The sequence below is a fragment of the Pholcus phalangioides genome, unplaced genomic scaffold (assembly GCF_987345545.1).
Source record: "Pholcus phalangioides strain wild (caught in Gottingen) unplaced genomic scaffold, Ppha-v1.0 ptg000008l_1, whole genome shotgun sequence".
NCBI classification, from domain to species: domain Eukaryota; kingdom Metazoa; phylum Arthropoda; class Arachnida; order Araneae; family Pholcidae; genus Pholcus; species Pholcus phalangioides.
This window is the reverse complement of record NW_028301601.1, coordinates 43,187,815-43,194,118: the sequence shown is the minus strand read 5'-3', so window position 1 is coordinate 43,194,118 and position 6,304 is coordinate 43,187,815. Positions and strand designations below refer to the sequence as shown.

The window sequence follows — 6,304 nt, the reverse complement described above, 5'->3', positions numbered from 1 at the left end:
ATAAATAGTATCTGTTGGATAAGTAACAACACCCTCCCCAATAGTCCATCCACCCCACCTAGCCAAACATGAGAACATTTTTCGAAGCATATAAGAGTAAAAAAAAACGAAATACATCGCAAACACAAAAAAATAAATAAATAAACATATGTGGGGTAAACACAACTCACGTCACAGTCCGAAAAAAAGGGGGCAAAGCAAAAGTTGTATCACTACGCCATACACAAGACATGCAAAAATCGTACATTCGTGGCAAGCGGATACGTTTACAAAGAAGTAAAATTGACATAGTGGGATAAATCGAGAAGCTTGTTGTCCATACTTAGATAAACAACAATAACTTTTTTCACGGGCACAGTATATTATATACCATTAATTTTTTTTTTTGTTTGGTTATATGTGGTTTTATATTGGGTTGCTGTATTCTCTAGTGATACTTGACATCCATATTTTTTATGGGCATCATTTTTTCAGCCACCTCGTTGGGCAATTTATGGCCTTCGTATATATTTGTATTTATATAGTAAAAGTACGTTGTATCGAACATGGCTAATAACGATAATCTCGAAATAACTAGTGATTTGCAGATGATTGTCAAAGTGCTTGTGTTGCAAAAACATCCACTTATAATGAGAAGTCCATTATAACGACAACTTTTCCCGTGATTGTCAGCAGTCGTTATAACGGACCTCTCCAGTATATGAAAAAAAAGATGGGGGGGGGGTTTATATATCATCAGTTATATCACTATGTAAACTCAAAAAGTGCAAAAATGAAACATCTGTGGCAATGCGCGTCACAGTCCGAGTACATATATATTCATGGCATACTGGTGCTGCCAGCTGTCTTTGATATGTTGAAGTGAAAATGTATAAATGACCGAATTTCATGTTATATAATAATAAAGACCGATTTTGGTGCACGATTCATCAGAGAAATTTAATTTTCCTATTGAATATTTCCGCTTCCAGGAGAGCACCTTCTCCTGAAATAAATTGTTTTTGAAACGTAATTATGTGAGCAAACTCTTTTTTTTTTTGCCATTCACCAAACAATTCATTCACTCCAAACGAATGTTGAATAAAAAATTGGCGATATACTTATACGTCGATCTTTATAACGAGAGCCCCATATTGTAATTTTTTCTCATTTTCTTACTTCTTGATGGATACGATGTAATTAAATGCGCTTATTTAGCAAAACTCAATTCGAGCGGAATTAGTTCGAATATAACCGGTGACGCGCGCAATTTTCAATTGAAGGCCGCGGATAGATAAAAGCGACGCTTGAGTTTGGAGTGATTCTCTGGGGAGGGAATTGTCTCGAGTACGACATGGGAATCACGTCGCACTAATGAAAAATGACATTTTAATTCGTTCCTATATTGTTCCACTACAAGAGGGGAAAAAACGCAAGATTCTTCTCTCATTGTAGTCTTTTTTATACGTAATACTCGAAATCCCCCGAAATTATTTTTTATTTACCATTTCCCTTTGTTTTATTTTATTCCCTCTCCACTCCATTCTCTTCTATGAAGAAATTAGAATTTGTCCTGTATCCGAGGACATTCCCCTAAAGGCTTTTCAAGAAAATGTTGCTTTTATTTTCTCTTGCTTCTTTCCCATATTTTTAATGGAAAACGTCGATTCAAATAAATTTCTGCCTAATCTAATAAAGCAATTTCTCCTTTCCTAGGATCTCACTAATTAAAATGGAAACAGACCTGGTGTGTTGTTCGAGTCGCAAACGGACTCCAGGGAAATCTCACACAATAATATGACTCCAACGTTAATCTTAATGACGGAGGATTTTGATCGAAAATTTATCAGAATTAGCCTCGTTTCGATGAGCGTTAAGAAATGTGGAAACCTGAGACTCTTCGAGATCAGCTGAAACCGGTTACATAAAATGTCATTTACGTTTTTCCCCACGGGCTTTCTAGCCATTTCAAAGTGAAAACGTTCGCTTGAACATTGTCGATTTTAATCTACGTAATATAATGTTGGTGCGTATGGAAATATGTCTATATATATATATATATACATTTTTGTTTCATTCACGTCCTCAGTATCCAAACTGAGCTAGTGAAACAAGGGAAACGTTTTCAAAAGATCCATCGACGCGTTTTCAGTTTACATCCCACTATAAAAATTTCTCTCCAGCAATTCTCCCCAGGATTCAACTTGAAAATGCCACCTTTAATGTCACTCCTTCACCCAGTTTTTCAAGTTCCCTTCAATATATTGATTATACTTTATACGCCCACGTTCGATAAAGGAGAACCTTAGAAAATGAAAGCATTTCAATTCGAAATTAGCTGAATCCTACAATGCCGCCCCCCCCCTCCAAGTGACAGTTGCCGTAGGTCAGCAACAGAGGTACAGTTCAATTCTCTTCAAAATCATTGCGAAATCGACGCTAACACCACCACTACTACTACTACTACTACTACTTAACCGTGAATGCGCCGAGTGTTCATTCCTCTGCGTAGTTTCTAACGAATCGGTACATGTCAGAATGTACGAGCCAGAATGTTTCGCGTATATGTGTGGCCCTTAATGTATTTTTTGTTGGCAAAGTTATGTGTGTTTCGTGATTTTGCTGGTACTGCTGTGTGCCTTTCATATTTTGAGGTGAACATGGTAAATGCTTGAATTTTCATGTTAGTATCATGTTGAAGGAATGACGCTAATACTACTAATATGCTGGAGGACCTCAAATCTCTATGCTGACTAATTCTAAGATCTTCAAAAAATCTTGCTACCAGAATTGATGCTGTGGATACGAAGCAAATGAAAGTCATTGATGATCTCGAAAGAGTTGCTCAGTAAATACTGGATCTCAGAGCAACAAATTAAAAATTATAATCTGATCTGACGATAATCCAAGAATGTCTAAACCTAATAGAAGAAATCGAAAAGGCAAAAAATTGCATTTTTGAGTTACGAATGCCATGAGAACGGAAGAAAATTCCATAATGCAAAACACGACATGAACTCCCAACTCTGTTTATACGGCCACTATTGTAATTTAATCTGTTTTTACTTCAGTAGCTATTTCAAGACGGCGACAACTCGAAATGTTTACCTTTAGGCCTGAGATTGAATGTTATATGAATGGTAATTTCTATAAATTTTGTAGCGTCAAATAATGCTTGATTTAATAAGCGCTTCTTAAACATATCAATGCAGTGCTTTTATTTATATCAATAGAGATGTTATCATAAACATAGACTCTGTTTCTACAATTTTACAGTTTTTGATACAGTGAAGAAACCCTTAAAAGAAAGGAACGGATTTCACCCTCTGATGACACCCAACACTGGCATTATCTTATTGCGAAGAGAAATCTCCAGATTTCACTGATTGATATTGCACATCCATTCAGCCGCCGATATATAAAATATAGTGATTTGCAAGTGAAATTTTGTTTTCAAACGTCGATCGCGAGTGTGATTTTAAGTGAGTACGTCGCTCTCCATTGTTACGTTGGCCAAGTTATTGCTTGCACTCAGTTTGAATATGTGCTTGTTAATTAGCGACATCGATCCAGAACGACGATCGGATTGGCCTAATAATATTGCCCACGGTGGTTGACTTTTTTTCCAATATCTAATAAAGGGGAAAAATATAAAAAAGTGAATATAAAAATGCTAACAAAATTTTTGTACATCTTGTCTTATAGTTTGAATAATATACGTTTTTTTACACTTATGAACTGGAACACTTCTTGAAACCTGAATCCTCCTCAAAGAGGCTTCTCAGAAGGATGTTCAGAAGTGTCACGAGTCCAGGATCTTTCTTGACGTCGCGGTAGAAGAGAAACGGTGACAACATGATTACAGCAAAAGATTGCTTAGACCCACCCTAACCGAGGGGTTAATATGCCAACATTACAGTGAGACATAAGAAAGAAAATTCGTTGAACGCTGCTGTTAGGAAACAACAAACTGCAAGTCCCGGTCTAATCTCTGCTTGTGTGCAGGAAATAATCATACCGTTTCAAACAGTCTCAATAGTTTATAGATACTGATATCACTGATGGCCTTTGGACCGATATGATCAGATGCGTCCCACCTTACATCTTTTACAGATTTCTAGGGCGCCCAATGGCATTTCGACCACACACTCTATAGATCTGGTGATGAATCTATGAGTGATAAATTTCGTACGAAGTGGAAGAAGTGGCCCCACTTCTTACCAACTGAAGTGTATAACGGATCTTATTTCATGGGTGGCGTATGTTTCGAACTTCTTGAAAAACTGCAGACTTCTGTGAAATATAAAAAACGCATATGACTTTTTTGAAACGTGTACGTAAGATTTCATTTTTCAAAAACTATATTGGTCCACCACATTTTGCAGTTATTAATTTTTATTCAACTGAAGCACGAATTTTATTTTCCAAATAAAAAAAAACGCCTAATGATAGAACCACATTTTTTTCCCCCTTCAAATAAAAAGGTTCTTTCAAACTTAACATACTATGTACAGATATGAGAAAATATCGCTAAGGAGAGATATAAAAAAAGCGGAAAACGACAGAAACCATGAAAAATTTCTCATTAATAAAGGATTTCGAAACTCTTCGAATAAGAAAGCAATGCGGCAACGGAAAAAAAACCATATTAATAATGTTCTTCGGGTGAATTGGTACAAAAACATGTTGAAATGAAAATCATTGACCAGAGATTGCGCATAAACTCGACTTGCTTTATTGAATTCGATTAATTTCTACATATTTTCGTCCTTATTTACTCTCCTCAATATTTTCATCTTTATTAATAAAATAATAATTATTGTTTTTTTCGCGATGTGGCAATGCAGTTTTCTCGAATTATTCCGGTCTTTGTTTGGAACTGTTCGCCCTTGAATTTAAAAATATCGCCAAAACGCTTCTCGACTTCATTATTATTCACTTCGATTGCGTTAAATGCACCTAACTAAACTGTTTCTAAATAAATTCTCAATTAATAATCTCCAAAGAAGTTCGGTTCGGTATGTTAACATAGCCACTGAAAGCTAAAAATAGTAACACTGTTATGCAACTCCAAAAGTTACGAATGTATTTATTCCGTTGCTCGTTGTGAGGAAATACCGTATTTTATCGAGTGCAAGGAACCACTTAAGTTTATGGGCTTAAAATGTGGAAAAAAAGTAGAAAAGATATTTGTTTTATACTATCCATGTATAAGAAACCCCTTCAATTTTCGGGACACAATTTTTGACAAAAAGGGGTTTGTTACACACGTTAAAACGGGTAATTGTTTAAGCCGGAGGTTCTCAACCGATGCTTCGCGGCCGCTCGAGAAAAATGAAATAAATCAGTGAATTTGATAAATAGCCTACAGCCAATCTCGATTGTAACGATATTGAAGGTCCGGCGAAATTTTGTCGTTATAACTGAGATGTCGGCGCACCAATAGGTTGACGGTTTCAAGGCCCATCTAAGTATGAAGAATATAGAAATGTCCTCACCTGATTATATTCTTCATACAAGATTCATCGAAAGACTGGTTATTTGTGGAGACGAAGATTGCAAGGAAGAAAATTCATCACTGCCCCCACGGGACTCGAACCCCGTGTTGTATTGACAAGTGGAGAGGACATTTCTATATGCACGTGGTGGCCATCTGGTTGGCCTATGTCATTTACGAGCTATTAGTTGATTGTTGACGCCGTCCATGTACGATGACTTTCAACATATATATACGTTCCAAGGTTGAAATGTTCTATCTGCTTTTATAGCTTAGATGGTAGAGCACTCGTCCGACTAGCGAGAGACCGGGGTTCGAGTCCCCGTGGGGGCAGTGATGAATTTTCCTCTTTGTAATCTTTGTCTCCACAAACAACCAGTCTTTCGATGAATCTTGTATGAAGAATATAATCAGATGCAATCAAGTATGAAGCTGTTTTATTATAATTCAGGGCGACCGTATTTTATCAGGAAAAATATAAGAAATTCAAATCATAAATACCGACATCGTCAAATTCTCGTTAAAATATAAACAATTTTCAGACAAATCACCAATTCCTTAAAAATAACCATTGGCGAGAAAAAAAAATTGGCCACGGCCAGCGCCGTCTTAACGGCATCATAGGCCCACAGGCAAAGAGATTTTTCCGGAGTCTCTACTTGGTTGGCTAGAGAGAGACACAAAGAAATTACCTGCAATGAAATTTCATGCTCACTATCGAAAATTTAACCGCAACTCATTTTCTTGAGTTCCCCGGACCGTGCCTGGCTGACCAGATGCGTTAAGACGGCATTGAACATGGTAAATATGTAAGATTAATATTGATAT

The 6,304-nt window shown here is 36.6% G+C and overlaps 1 non-coding gene across 1 annotated transcript; it reads left to right on the top strand.

Annotated features, from left to right (window-relative positions):
* The first annotated feature begins 5,737 nt into the window (after positions 1–5,737).
* TRNAV-GAC (transfer RNA valine (anticodon GAC)) lies at positions 5,738–5,809 on the top strand. Its single transcript has one exon. It is a non-coding gene; the product is annotated as a tRNA-Val (tRNA).
* Positions 5,810–6,304: the final 495 nt, after the last annotated feature.